The 16195-nt window shown below is 46.8% G+C and overlaps 1 protein-coding gene across 1 annotated transcript in view; it reads right to left on the bottom strand.

Annotated features, from left to right (window-relative positions):
- The window catches only part of P2RX5 (purinergic receptor P2X 5), a 180433-nt gene that overhangs the window by 67335 nt on the left and 96903 nt on the right, over window positions 1-16195 (bottom strand). The gene's annotated exons all lie outside the window — the stretch shown is intronic.

The raw sequence follows: 16195 nt of genomic DNA on the forward strand, positions 1-16195 counted from the left end.
GCCTCTCACCTAGCCAAATCAGTTCTCATACTTTGCACTGACAAGGGCCAATAGCCAGAAACACCGTATCTGCAAATTGAGATTCTGATTTGGCTTTTATCCTAAGTCATATTACAAGACTCGTTAAAGGGTTGATTGTGACTTGTAGGATCGCTACTACCAACATATGGCACTATAGAGTTCAAGTCCTCTTCTTCTCTGCAGTGGCAATTTGCATATTATTTTCCCAGAGAAGCATTGCACGGTGAATAAGCCTCCTTACCTTGACAAGCCAGAGCTGGCATGTCACTCTCCACAAGGAGAAACCTTACCCCTTAGACCTCAGTCCAGAGCCTCTCACCTAGCCAAATCAGTTCTCATACTTTGCACTGACGAGCGCCAATAGCCCGAAACACCGTTTCTGCAAATTGAGATTCTGATTTGGCTTTTATCCTAAGTCATATTACAAGACTCGTTAAAGGGTTCATTGTGACTTGTAGGATCGCTACTACCAACAGGTGGCACTATAGAGTTCAAGTCCTCTTCTTCTCTGAAGAGGCAATTTGCATATTATTTTCCCAGAGGAGCATTGCACGGCGAATAAGCCTCCTTACCTTGACAAGCCAGAGCTGGCATGTCACTCTCCACAAGGAGATACCTTACCCCTTAGACCTCAGTCCAGAGCCTCTCACCTAGCCAAATCAGTTCTCATACTTTGCACTGACAAGGGCCAATAGCCAGAAACACCGAATCTGCAAATTGAGATTCTGATTTGGCCTTTATCCTAAGTCATATTACAAGACTAGTTAAAGGGTTGATTGTGACTTGTAGGATCGCTACTACCAACAGGTGGCACTATAGAGTTCAAGTCCTCTTCTTCTCTGAAGAGGCAATTTGCATATTATTTTCCCAGAGGAGCATTGGACGGCGAATAAGCCTCCTTACCTTGACAAGCCAGAGCTGATATGTCACTCTCCACAAGGAGAAACCTTACCCCTTAGACCTCAGTCCAGAGCCTCTCACCTAGCCAAATCAGTTCTCATACTTTGCACTGACGAGGGCCAATAGCCCGAAACACCGTTTCTGCAAATTGAGATTCTGATTTGGCTTTTATCCTAAGTCATATTACAAGACTCGGCAATTTGCAACTTTTTAAAGGATTTGCAACTTTTGATACTCAACACCTAGCAGTTAAATGGCATGTCAACATGTTTGTCGCATTTTTCTCCCACAAGATCGAAAAAAACAAAACTGACTTCAATAAATAACAAATGATGAATCGAGGCCATAGGGTTTTATTTGTGGATTTTTGAAGAAAAATCCACTAAAAAAATTCTTGAAAATACGTATTTTGGCACGGATTCTGGTATAGTTTTGTGAATAGAGATTTATTTCTGCTTCAATTGATTTAGTAGAGTAAAATACATAGAAAAAAAACAGTATCATTTTACATTAGGCATGTTTTCCCCATTAAAATCTACAGAAAGCGCCATTCAGATATTATTTGAAGTGGTTTTTGATATGGATTCTGAAGCAGAATCTACTCTAAAATTCACATAAAACCCTCAGTGTGAACACTCCCTACAATACATGCCTGCCTAGAATTGTTTGGATTTTAGCAGTGATCTCGATGTGACCATAGGCTTCAACATTCCTGAGTGGTGTTTATCCCGATAGCTCTCATCCAGTTTGTTTTTTCATTAGATGCTATTATAGGTAAATGTGATAATGGAGCTTTCTATCATATAGTAGAATATTTATATGTTCTAATTTCACTTAGTGTATAAACCACTGCTGTGGTATCCTTCTGGTAATGAGCACTTACTGTAATTTTATCACGTTTTATGACTTGACTTGAATGATACGACTTAATGTGGTGCCTAATTGAGGAAAGGTACTTTTTAAGGGAACCACATTTTTTGAACACAATACAGAACCACGGTTGTAAAATGCATGCAGTACTGTTTTCAACAGCATCACGTAATCATACACAAATTAACCCTGTATCTACATGGTGTGTCCTGAGCCTTTAACATATATATTTGGTCTGGATATTTTTTTCTGACCCTATTCTGGGGAATTGTTGAATTTCATTCCAGGACCAGGAAGCCTAGATGACCATGTCTGATCTGGAATGGATTCTACAGGGTGGGCGATTTATAAGGATACACCTAAATAATATGGGAATGGTTGGTGATATCAACTTCCTGTTTGTGGCACATTAGTATATGGGAGGGGGGAAACTTTTCAAGATGGGTGGTGACCATGGCGGCCATTTTGAAGTTGGCCATTTTGGATCCAACTTTATTTTTTTCAATGGGAAGAGGGTCATGTGACACATCAAACTTATTGAGGATTTCAAAGAAAAACAATGGTGTGCTTGGTTTTAACGTAACTGTATTCTTTCATGAGTTATTTACAAGTTTATGACCACTTTTTAATTGTGTTCAAAGTGCTGCCCATTGTGTTGGATTGTCAATGCAACCCTCTTTTCCCACTCTTGACACACTGATAGCAACACTGCAGAAGAATTGATAGTCTAAGGGGGTCAGATTCCTTGTAGTAATGCTATAATACTGTATGGAGCAATATGTGGGAATCATTATACTGTATTGAGCAATATGTGGGGCTCATGCTATATGGAGCATTATATGGAGTCCATTATTCTGTATGTAGCAATATATGGGGCTCAATATTCTGCATGGAGCACTATGTGGTGCCAATAAAAGTGTATGGAGGACTATACTGTCCGGTTTCTGAGCTATTGTACAATTTACAATAGATATCACTCATGTAATGTAAAAAGTAAATGAATTCATTGGTATTATACTATACCTATATTTCTCTGCCGTATCTGTGCATCATGAATTGTGGTATGTATTAAAGGGGCTCACTGAGACTCCTTTGCCCAGGGCCCACAAAAACCTGGAGCCAGCTCTGGACTTGGGAGTTGCCAGTGATAGTTTCAACTTCCTGGTTTGGTGGGGAAGAAGAGTTCTGAATATATACTCGTGTATAAGCCGACCCGCGTTTAAGCTGACCCCCCCTTAGTTTGCCACAAAAAACTGGGAAAACTTATTGACTCATGCACAAGCCGAGGGTGGTGCTGCACAAGGGTTAATGGTGGTCCAAAAAGATGCTCCATAGATAAATATCCCCATAAAATGCTGCAAAAGGGTTAATGGTGGCCCAACAAGATGCTCCAAGGATAAATACCCCCATATATTGCTGAACAAGGGTTAATGGTGTCCCAAGTAGATGCTCCATACATAATTACCCCCATATGCTGCACAAGGGTTAATGGTGCCCCAAGTAGAAGCTCCATACATAAATATCCCCCTCATATGCTGCTGCCGCTGCTGCTATAAAAAAAAAAAGACATACTCACCTCTCCATCACTGGGTGCCAGGTGCCGGTGTAGCCGCTGGCTCAGGCCCCCGGCACTGGTTATATTTATTGCTCCCGGTTCCATCGCTGTTTCCCGGGTCCTGTGCAGTGACGTTAGTAGACGTCGCGCCCTGACTACGTCATCGTGCCCTCCGCTAAGTCACAGCCAGAGGACCCGAAGACAGTGATGGAACGGGGAGCGGTAAGTATTGGTCTGCTCCCCCGTCATAATCTCCAGCCCCCTCCTGGAGCCCAGTCTCTTCAGCCCAGAGCCCCTGCTTCCAGCATGATGTCGGCGTCCCAGGCTGCTCCTGCATTTAGCGGTCACGTGGTACCGCTCATTAAATATGCGCATATTCATTAGTTTAAAGAGCGGTACCACGTAACCGCTGAATGCAGTAACAGCTGGGACACTGAGATCATGGGGGAAGCAGGGGGGCTGCAGAGACCGTGCTCCAGGAGGGGGGAGTATGGTCTCTGACACCCCCCAATCCCCCTCCCCTGCCGACCCCCGTGTATGACTCGTGTATAAGCCGAGAGGGAGACTTTCAGCCCCAAAAAATGGGCTGAAAATCTCAGCTTATACACGAGTATATACGGAAGTAACAGTTAGTTGGTGTAGTTTACAGGAGATATTAGCGTGGTTTTTATATTGTGTGTTTATCCTAATCCTCTCCCACTTGGGTTACCCATCCCACTGTTCTCTTAATTTCCACTCTGTTGATTTGTGAGTGTATTTGTATGATTGTAGTTTTCTTTTATTCCTATTTGTTTACCCCTGGCTGTCTGGTTAGTGTTTTCCAATACACTTTGGCCTCACACCTCCCTGGGTTTGTGTAACTGAATGGCTTAAATTAAAATGTATTGTTTGAGTTGATGTCTGAGCTATTACAATCTGCAAACATCAGAAAAGGGATCAGTGACACTTGGATGACTGTCATTAGAGTTGAGCGACTTTTGGTTTTTTAGGGTCGCGTTTCGTTTCGTGAAACCCGACTTTTCCAAAAGTCGGGTCGAGCAAGATCGTCCGATTATAGGGAAAAGTCGGGGTCGTCCCGAAACACGAAACCCAATGTAAGTCAATGGGGAATAAAAGTCGGCAGTGAGAGGAGGACAGGAAACACACCTACAGTGCCCATTTGAATGCCAAAAGCATCAATTCTTCTTACTTAAGCTTGTCAACCTTAATTAACTTCATAATACAAGTTACGCACTGAAAAATGGGGGTTATTTGGCTAAAGTTGTGGGGGGGTAGGGCTGGCTCCAGGTTTTCATGTGCCCTGGGCGAAAGAGCGCCCCTTTAACACATACCACAACTCATCATGCTCCGATACGGCAGAGAAATAGCGGTATAGTACAATGAAAAATACTTTTTACATCTCATGACGAGGCCCATCTATTTCTCCATACAGAATCATTGGTCCCATATAATGTTTGAAACAGTATATGATGAGCTCCACATAATGCTACAGTATATGTTGGTCCCCATGGATGAAGCTCCACTGTCTTATGGGCCCAAATAATGCTCCAAACATAATGGGCCCCATTTCTGCTGCTCTAGTGTATAATGGGCCCTGTAAATGCTGCTCCAGTGTCTGATGTCCACCTTTGGAATGTTCCAGTGTATGGTGGGCACCATCTATCATTCTCCAGAGTATAGTGCTCCCCAAAAATTGCTGTCCCAACATTGAAAACAATCAAATAAGTCTCCTCGCTAGGGAATCCCTGTACTTGTCTGGACTCCTCGTCGTCCCCATCTTCCATCTCACTGCACAGTATTTCAACTTTGCAAGTGCTGTGATCCTGAGCAAGCAGGGGGGGGCCCACTCGTTGGCGACGGCACTGGCACAGGGCCCCTGATAGTACGGTGGTGTGTCTGATGGCGGGTGGGCCGAACCTGCACTTTCATCTGCAGCTTCCTCTTTGTCACCGTGTAAGATGGAACTGTATATGGGAAGGGTAACCTGAGTTTCATCAGGGTCAGATTCAGGCCGAGTAGCGTGCGAGGGGAATGTAGTGGTCTGGGTCAATGTACCAGCAGATTCATCGAGCAGTGGCTGGGCATCAGTGCACTTGTGTCGCCCCCAGGAGTATGTTCGCCACAGTGGCATTACCTTCTTCCTAGGGAGTGTGATGTCATGCTTGGGAGCAACGAACGATCTCTCTAGCAGGTTAACTGATTGGGCGGCGTTATTCCCACGAGTCATGACCCTCCAAACAGCGTTCATGAAGGCAAAGTGTTTGTTTCACGTGGGCAGTATGGTTGCAAAGCTGAACCTTAAAGGAATGTCCAGAAGGGCACCACCAGGAGTGGAGCCTACGGTTAAATTCGACTCCACCTGGGAAACCTCAACCATGCCAGCTACAGAACAGATGCACACATTGCAAGCTTAATTCCGTTAATGAACGAGACTCCGTCATGCCCCGCGGTCCGAGTCCGGCTTACTAGAGGGACACGTGAGGCTCTGGCACATGAGATTGGCCAATAACTGGTGTGTCATGCCATTACATGTCCGTGTGCGCTACACTGAAAAGGCCAGCGTTTGTCGCTTACAGGTGCAGATAACCCGCTGAACAACGTTAGTGATGGGGATCACTGATGACAATTATTACCCGCGAACAATGATTTCCCAGTAAGTGCAGGTCAACCGCAGTTCCAGAATTAGGCCTAACCGTCATTCCTGAAAAAATGAAAAACTTATGTGTGCAAACCACAGGTGCTGTAGCTTGCTTAACAGCTCGCCAGCCGTTCTCACGCCCAGTATGGATTGATCAGGAGGCAGGCTCAGACGGTGTTAGGCCCAGTATGGATTGCACGTGATTACACAAAGGTTAGAAAGGGTACCGTATCCCTGGATAACATGTATGGATAGCGTACACATTCAAAATATATGTCTATACATCAGGAGGCAGGCTCAGACGGTGTTAGGCCCAGTATGGATTGCACGTGATTGCACAAAGGTTAGAAAGGGTACCGTATCCTCGGATAACATGTATGGATAGCGTACACATTCAAAATATATGTCTATACATCAGGAGGCAGGCTCAGACGGTGTTAGGCCCAGTATTGATTGCACGTGATTGCACAAAGGTTAGAAAGGGTACCGTATCCCTGGATAACATGTATGGATAGCGTACACATTCAAACTATATGTCTGTACATCAGGAGGCAGGCTCAGACGGTGTTAGGCCCAGTATGGATTGCACGTGATTGCACAAAGGTTAGAAAGGGTACCGTATCCCCGGATAACATGTATGGATAGCGTACACATTCAAAATATATGTCTATACATCAGGAGGCAGGCTCAGATGGTGTTAGGCCCAGTATGGATTGCACGTGATTGCACAAAGGTTAGAAAGGGTACCGTATCCCCGGATAACATGTATGGATAGCGTACACATTCTAAATATATGTCTGTACATCAGGAGGCAGGCTCAGACGGTGTTAGGCCCAGTATGGATTGCACGTGATTGCACAAAGGTTAGAAAGGGTACCGTATCCCCGGATAACATGTATGGATAGCGTACACATTCAAAATATATGTCTGTACATCAGGAGGCAGGCTCAGACAGTGTTAGGCCCAGTATGGATTGCACGTGATTGCACAAAGGTTAGAAAGGGTACCGTATCCCCGGATAACATGTATGGATAGCGTACACATTCAAAATATATGTCTGTACATCAGGAGGTAGGCTCAGACGGTGTTAGGCCCAGTATGGATTGCACATGATTGCACAAAGGTTAGAAAGGGTACCGTATCCCCGGATAACATGTATGGATAGCGTACACATTCAAAATATATGTCTGTACATCAGGAGGCAGGCTCAGACGGTGTTAGGCCCAGTATGGATTGCACGTGATTGCACAAAGGTTAGAAAGGGTACCGTATCCCCGGATAACATGTATGGATAGCGTACACATTCAAAATATATGTCTGTACATCAGGAGGCAGGCTCAGACGGTGTTAGGCCCAGTATGGATTGCACGTGATTGCACAAAGGTTAGAAAGGGTACCGTATCCCTGGATAACATGTATGGATAGCGTACACATTCAAAATATATGTCTGTACATCAGGAGGCAGGCTCAGACGGTGTCAGGCACAGTATGGATTTGACGGCCCAGATTACACAGCGGAGGAGCAGGGAGAGGTAAAGATTGCAAATGCTGGGGCCCTGCCCAAGCAAGGGGGGCCCACTCGTGGGCGTCGGTACTGGCACTGGGCCCCTCATAGTACGGCGGTGTGTCTGACGGCGGGTGTGCACCACCACCGTCAGAGACACTTGATTGCACTATGAGGGACCCTGTGCCAGTGCCCGCACCCAAGAGTCGGCCTACCCACCTGTCCAGGGCAGCGGCACTCGCACGGTGTCGTGCGCTAGGTGGTGACCCCGGCCAGGGGGGGGGAGGCAGCACAGTTAGGGAGTTTTAGAAAGAGGCATATGTTGATGTTGGACATTCAGCTGATGCAAAAGGCGAAATAGGTGAAGTCCCAGGAAGAGGTGGACCAAAGCAAGCCATTTTTCTGTCACCCTATGTGTCATCAGGGGAAGGTGGGACAAAATCCTTGGAAACCCATGCATGGTTCATTTTAATGAAGGTTAGATCATCCACATTTTTGGTTGACAGACGGGTCCTTTTTTCTGTCAGGATTGATCCAGCTGCACTGAAGACTCTTTCCGATAGCACACTTGCAGCTGGGCAAGCGAGCTCCTGTAAGGCATATTGGGCCAATTCAGGCCAGGTGTCCAGTTTAGCGGCCCAATAGTCAAAGGGGAATGACCTGTGTGGGAGAACATCGATATGGGAGGAAAAGTAGTTTGTAACCATAGTTGACAACTGCTGTCTCCTGTCACTTTCCATCGATGCAGTATTACCAGTTGTGTGAGCGGTATTTGAAAAATCAGTCCACAACATTGTCATGAAACCCCTGTCTCCAACGCCACTTCTGCTGTGTGCACCACGAACACCTCTGCCAAGCTGCCCCCGGCCCGTACGGCTCGTGTGAGAACCATCACCGCTGCTGTGTGCTGGGAATGCCTCAAGCAACCGATTTACCAGAGTTGCTTGTTTATTAGCCAATATTAGGTCAAGGTTCTCCTGTGGCATGATGTTTTGTAATTTGCCTTTATAGCGTGGATCCAGGATGCTGGCCAACCAGTAGTCGTCATCGTTCATCATTTTGGCAATGCGGGGGTCCCTTTTTAGGATCTGCAAGGCATAATCTGACATGTGGGCCAATGTTCCCGGTGTCAATGATGCACTGCGAGTGCTGGGTGGAGGAGCACTTTCTGGCAAATCCACATCCCTCCAGTCACGCACAAAACCCTGTACCAGACCTTGCCACGCCAACATTTTCACTTGCCCCACGAGATGCATCCTCCTCCCCTAAGTAATCATCCCCATCATCCTCCTCCTCCTCTTCTTCTTCCTCCACCTCGTCCAGGAGAGGTCCCTGAGCAGACAATGGCTGAATGTCATCAAGGATTCCCTCCTCCTCTTCCTCCTCATCAACATTGGCTGCAGACGCCTGCTCCTTAAGGTGCGTCAAAGTTTGCATGAGCAGACGCATAAGTGGGATGCTCATGCTTAGGATGGCGTCGTCTGCGCTTACCAGCCGTGTGCATTCCTCAAAACACTGAAGGACTTTACAGAGGTCTTTCAGCTTCGACCACTGCACACCTGTCAACTCCATGTCTGCTCTCAAAGTGCCTGGCCGTGTATCCTCCCACAAATGCATTATGGCCTGCCTCTGCTCGCACAGCCGCTCCACCATGTGCAGGGTGGAGTTCCACCTTGTTGCAATGTCGATAATGAGGCGGTGGTTGGGAAGGTGGAGCAATTGCTGCAGCTTCTGCATACGAACGGAGTGTACAGGCGACCGGCGGATGTGCACGCACAGTCTTCGCACCTTCTGGAGCAGGGCTGTTAACTCCGGATAATTTTTGAGGAAGCACTGCACCACCAGGTTCAAGGTGTGAGCCAAGCAAGGTATATGGCTGAGTTTTGAAAGGGCTATGGCTGCCACAAAATTACGGCCGTTATCAGTAACTACCTTGCCTGCCTCAAGATGTACACTGCCCAGCTATGACTCAGTTTGTCGCTTCAAGTACTCGGCCAGCACCTCGGCGGTGTGTCTGTTGCCCAAACACATCATCTGCAACACAGCCTGCTGACGCTTTCCACTAGCTGCTCGATAGGGGGACACATCGTGTGCAACAGTGGCAGCTGCAGATGGAGTGCTCGTACGACTGCGCTCTGTGGACGAGCTTTCGCTTCTGGAGGAGGAGGAGGGTCGAACGCCTACAGCCAACTGTTTCCTATACCGTGGGCTAGGCAGCACTGTCCCACCACCGCTGTCCCCTGTGGACCCTGCATCCACCACATTAACCCAGTGCGCAGTGATGGACACGTAACGGCCCTGGCCATGCCGACTGGACCATGCATCAGTTGTGAGGTGCACCTTTCCGCTCACTGACTGCTTGAGTGCATGGACAATGCGGTCTTTCACATGATGGTGGAGGGCTGGGATGGCTTTGCGAGAGAAGAAGTGGCGACTGGGTAGGTCATAGCGTGGTACTGCATAGGCCATGAGTTCGCGGAAAGCTGTGCTTTCCACCAACCGAAAGGGCATCATCTCAAACGAGATTAGTTTGGCAATGTGGGCGTTCAAACCCAGTGTACGCGGATGAGAGACTGAGTACTTTCTTGACCTACTCATAGTGTCTGGGAGGGTGAGCTGGACTTGAGAGCTGCATATGGTGGAAGTAGCGGTGGACAGGGCGGACTGAGAGAGGGTTGATGATGGTGATGGAGTTGGTGTTCTTTCTGATGGCCTAGAATCAGTCTTTCGTTGATATAACAGTGGGATTCCCTGACTGCTGTGGCCTTGCAACGACACCTCAACATTTGCTGCTGTGCTAACCGGTGGGCTTACAGTGGGGGAAACAATGTAGCGTTGCTGACTACCTTCGTTGTGATCAGTTGCACATGTGGCACTTGAGGTTTGGTGTTGTGTCCACGCTTGCAAGTGCATGCTGGTTAAATGTCTAAGCATGCAACTGGTATTCAAATTTTTCAGATTTTTCCCTCGGCTAAAGGTCTTTGCGCACTTCTTACAGATAACCTTGGCCTGATCATGAGGATTTTGGTCAAAAAAGTGCCACACTGCACTCTTCCTACTTTGGCAGACATTCTGCGGCCTAGCACGCTGTGATCTTTTGACCCTCTGGACAAGCTGTCCAGCAACTCTTTTGATGTTTGGAACCTGTCTTTGGAGTGCTCCGGGCCTGCCAGATAACAGCTGTTGCGATGTCGATGTCTGCTGTGGATGCTCCTCATCTGAGCTATTGGAAGCAGCACCCTCTTCCCCCAATGGATGCCAATCTGGGTCAACAACTGGGTCATCCATCACCTCCTCTTCTATGTCATGTGCACCTTCCTCTGTGTCACCGTGTATGGTGGTATAGTGTGCGGGAAGGGGCACCTGAGTCTCATCAGGGTCAGAATCTGGCTCTGTACACTGCGAGGACAATGTAGTGCTCTGAGTGAATGTACCAGCAGAATCATCCATCAGCGGCTGTGCATCAGTGCACTCCATGTCAGATTCATCTTGGCCTGGGTAATTCACCATTTGACTTGATAATCCAGGCATGGTATGTGAAAACAGCTCCATGGAGTAATCAGTAGTATGGCCTGCGTCATCCTTCAATCTTGGTTGGGGTGAAGGACACAAGGAAAGGTGTGGTTCATGAACATGAGCCTCCAATGACGACTCAGTGCTTTTACTTTTTACAACTGAAGAAGAGGAGGCGATAGAGCTGGAGGCTGAGTCAGCAATGTAAGACAAAACTTTTTCCTGATGCTCTGGCTTTAAAAGCGGTTTGCCAACTTCTAGAAAACTAAGCGTTCGAGGCCTTATGTAGCCAGACGATGACGCAGGCTCAACACCTCCTGCATTCGGTCGTATTTTGCTCTTGCCACTACCATCAGATCCACCACCAACACCATCATTACCAGCTGCCAACCCCCGCCCAATTCCACGGCCTCTTCCACCAGCCTTCCTCATTTTTGGTAGAAATGTAGACAAAATCCAACAAACTATATAGTAATGTAAAACAAGGTACAAGGTGTCTATAGGACAGGGGAGATTTTGAATTTCTGCAGACACTTGTGGACACTGGACACTTTTGGATTGTGTGAGGCCCACTGATATCTGAGTGCTATGTCACAGGCTCGATGGCACAGCTGTGACAAAAGTAACGAGAGGATAAGGGAGATTTTGAATTTCTGCAGACACTTGTGGACACTGGACACTTTTGGATTGTGTGAGGCCCACTGATATCTGAGCGCTATGTGACAGGCTCGATGGCACAGCTGTGACCAAAGTGACTAGAGGATAAGGGAGATTTTGAATTTCTGCAGACACTTGTGGACACTGGACACTTTTGGATTGTGTGAGGCCCACTGATATCTGAGCGCTATGTGACAGGCTCGATGGCACAGCTGTGACCAAAGTGACTAGAGGATAAGGGAGATTTTGAATTTCTGCACACACTTGTGGACACTGGACACTTTTGGATTGTGTGAGGCCCACTGATATCTGAGCGCTATGTCACAGGCTCGATGGCACAGCTGTGACAAAAGTGACGAGAGGATAAGGGAGATTTTGAATTTCTGCACACACTTGTGGACACTGGACACTTTGGGATTGTGTGAGGCCCACTGATATCTGAGCGCTATGTGACAGGCTCAATGGCACAGCTGTGACAAAAGTGACGAGAGGATAAGGGAGATTTTGAATTTCTGCACACACTTGTGGACACTGGACACTTTTGGATTGTGTGAGGCCCACTGATATCTGAGCGCTATGTGACAGGCTCGATGGCACAGCTGTGACCAAAGTGACTAGAGGATAAAGGAGATTTTGAATTTCTGCACACACTTGTGGACACTGGACACTTTTGGATTGTGTGAGGCCCACTGATATCTGAGCGCTATGTCACAGGCTCGATGGCACAGCTGTGACAAAAGTGACTAGAGGATAAGGGAGATTGGATTGCTTTTAAAAAAGCAGTTTGCAGAGCAGTGGGTAAACAGCAATGCCAGCCTGTCAGGAAGCCTTAAAAGGCAGCCCAACAACCAACACCACTGATACACCACAATATAGCCTCCCCTTGCACTGCACACACAGTGACTGGTGTGTTGTGCAGGCCAAATCGCTAGCAGAAGAAGCAGTTTTTTTTTCTTCTCAGCAGGACAAAAAAAAAAAATGGGAATGCTTTTAAAAAAGCAGTTTGCGGAGCAGTGGGTAAACAGCAATGCAGGAATGTCAGGAAGCCTTAGAAGGCAGCCCAACAACCAACACCACTGATACACCACTATATAGCCTCCCCTTGCACTGCACACACAGTGACTGGTGTGTTGTACAGGCCAAATCGCTAGCAGCAGAAGCAGTTTTTTTTTCTTCTCAGCAGGACAAAAAAAAAAAATTGGGATTGCTTTTAAAAAAGCAGTTTGCGGAGCAGTGGGTAAACAGCAATGCAGGAATGTCAGGAAGCTTTAGAAGGCAGCCCAACAACCAACACCACTGATACACCACTATATAGCCTCCCCTTGCACTGCACACACAGTGACTGGTGTGTTGTACAGGCCAAATCGCTAGCAGCAGAAGCAGTTTTTTTTTCTTCTCAGCAGGACAAAAAAAAAAAATTGGGATTGCTTTTAAAAAAGCAGTTTGCGGAGCAGTGGGTAAACAGCAATGCAGGAATGTCAGAAAGCCTTAGAAGGCAGCCCAACAACCAACACCACTGATACACCACTATATAGCCTCCCCTTGCACTGCACACACAGTGACTGGTGTGTTGTGCAGGCCAAATCGCTAGCAGCAGAAGCAGTTTTTTTGTCTTCTTCCCTGCCTAACGCTCTCCCTACAGAATCAGCAGCAACCTCTCCCTATACTGAGATCGGCAGAAGTAAGATGGCGGTCGGCGTGCACGCCCTTTTATACCCCCTGTGACGCCCACCAAAGCAAGCCAATCACTTGCATGCCCTTCTGAAAGATGGTGGTGACCCCTGCCTATGTCATCACGTTGCCCACAGTGTCCGTGGATCCTGATTGGCTGAAAAAGAGCGCAAAACAAACTTTTGAAACGCGACTTTGGCGCGTAAGTCGCCGACCTCGTGGCCGACCTCATCCTAGGGTCGGGTTTCGTTTCATGAAACCCGACTTTGCCAAAAGTCGGCGACTTTTGAAATTTTTCGACCCGTTTCGCACAACTCTAACTGTCATACTTGACCAGAAAGAAATGAAATATTGTAAGGAAGCAGCAGGTTCTATAGCATATTCCTGTAGAGACAGAAGGGACATTGGCTGAAGCATCCAACCAATGTAAGGGCTCATTCAGACAAGCATATTATATGGATGTGTGCGGTCCAAGTAAGGATTCACTAATGTAGTTCAATAGGGGGCTGTCAGATGGCAGGTTTTGCACACGGACTAATCGTCCATGTAAAAAAAAGAAAAGTTTTTTTCTGGATTAGAAAAAAAAGTTTATCTACCTTCTGTTACATAGAATCTGTGAAAAATGAACATCAATCAGATGAAATTTGAGTGCCGTCCGATTTTTTTTTTCACATACCCATAGTCTTGCATTGCTTTTTTAAATCCAATACTCGGGGCAACATCGAATATGTCTTCTCAATTTTGCGAGGAATCCATGGTCCAAAAAGTTTTTAAAAAAAATCAAACATCTGAAGAGCCCAATCGACTATAATAAGTGCGATTCCAATCCTGGTCAGTACAATTATGGCAATATTAAACTTACATAGATTTTTTTTAATTAAGTGAGGAAAAAGTTCAGAAGTTTGCAAAAAAAAAAGTTTTGGCTTGTGATGCCATTTAGTGAGATTTGTAATGTTTTTATTTTGCCATCAGTTGAGCTGTGTGTGGACTTGTTTTTTGCACTACCATTTTTGGGTTAGGCTACTTTCACACATCAGGTTTTCGGCGTCAGGCGCGATCCGGCGTCGTGCCGGAATGCCGGATCCGGCAAATGTTTTGTAAAACCTGATGTGCCGGATCCGGTTTTCTGCCGGATCCGTCTTGTTCTTGACAGACAAAACTGGATCCGTCTCATCCGGTTCATCCGTTTTTCTATCCGTTTTTTCGACGGATTACGCCGGATCCGGTTTTTAAAATTGACCCTTGTGGCCCCTCAAGGCAGAGTACACTGGCAGGATGACAGAGTGTGAAAGATTTGTGCCCTAACCAAACTTGTGTACCTTCTGGACCAACAGTATATACCTTTGCCAACCAAAGTTGGCTATCTTGTCATGGTCTTACTATTTTTAGCTTTAGGCCACAGGTGTGTACCTGGTTGTGTTTTATGCAAAGTATTTCACCTTTTAACAAAAGTTGTGTACATTGTTAGGAAATCACCAACAATAAACACAACTTTTTAGGTGAAATACTTTGCTTCAAACACAACCAGGAACACAACTGTGGCAAAAAGCTAAAATTTACCCACAGTTATATACCTGGTTTTGAATACCTTTTTACCTTTGAAATACCCTGTATTTAACCTTTTTTTTAAACATAGTTCGCCGCAGAAAGAAAAGACAGACAACCATTGTGAAACGATAATTTAACTTTTATTTAAAATTTTTTTTTTTTTTTTTTAATTTTTTAAAGTGCAAAAAACTTTTTTAATAAAGGTTTTAAACCCAATGGGCATTTTTATTAAAAAACACACATTACAATTCTGTGTATTGTGGGGTGGAAATACTGCTGGAGGGGCTGCGGGACACTTCGACACTGGGTGTGTGGAGAGAGGACTGGGATCGTGGTGGGGAAGGAACAGTTAGAGGTGAAGGTGTGGAAAAAACTACAGAATGGGTGGACATGTGGGAAGCAGAAGAGGTGGTGGGTGGTGGAGTGGAGGGTTGGGCAGGGACTGTAGGAGCAGATAATGTTGATGGAAAGTTGTATGGGGAAGGAGTTTGGTACGGGGAAGGAGTTTGGTACGGGGAAGGAGTTTGGTACGGGGCAGGTTGCTGGAAGTGGGGAGATGACTGGTACTGGGGAGGTTGCTGGTACTGGGGAGGTTGCTGGTACTGGGCAGGTTGCTGGTATGTAGTAGGAGGGGGAGGATGAAAAGTGGCTGGAGGGGGTGCAGATGTAATAGGAGGGGGAGGATGGAAAGTGGCTGGAGGGGGTGCAGGTGGAGGAACTACAGTGGTGGGAGGTGGAGGTTGGGAGGTAACCTGCTGTAGAGCACCGTGGCACGAATGCATTACATGCATCTGCTGGGCAGGAGAGCGTTTCCATGCGCTCCACAACAGACCTGAAAAAGGTGTGGTTTGGCGAAGATCTTGCTTCTGAATGCATGGTTTGCAGAAGTGTCTTCACCTCCAGAATGCTGGAGTTGATCTGCTGAAAGCCTGCGGAGATTTGCTCTGACAAGACTTTGAGACAGTTCTGGAAAGATGCATTCAGATGCAATAACTCTTGCGCATAACTCTTTTCCTGACCCCTCTGCCGCTGCCGCCCAGTACCCGCAGGTGTACTAGAGGCGGCAGGGGCAGAAGGGTGGGGTAAAGGGAAAGCGATCTCCTCACCAGCAGCTTCATGTAATGTAGGCGGCCACGATGCTCCTGTGCTGGTGGATGGGACAGATGGGTCGAATGTGTGGGAAGGCAGGGAAGGTGCAGATGTACCGGGGCGGTCGAAGTGTCCCTCGGTGCCGGTCTCCTCAGGGATCGCCTCAGAAGGGTCCAATCGTGCAGGCTCCCGAGTGCTGCTCACCGTGCTGTGGAATAAAGAGAAAAAA

Source organism: Dendrobates tinctorius, unplaced genomic scaffold (genome assembly GCF_039654945.1).
Source record: "Dendrobates tinctorius isolate UK_male_01 unplaced genomic scaffold, ASM3965494v1 ptg000016l, whole genome shotgun sequence".
Classification (NCBI taxonomy): domain Eukaryota; kingdom Metazoa; phylum Chordata; class Amphibia; order Anura; family Dendrobatidae; genus Dendrobates; species Dendrobates tinctorius.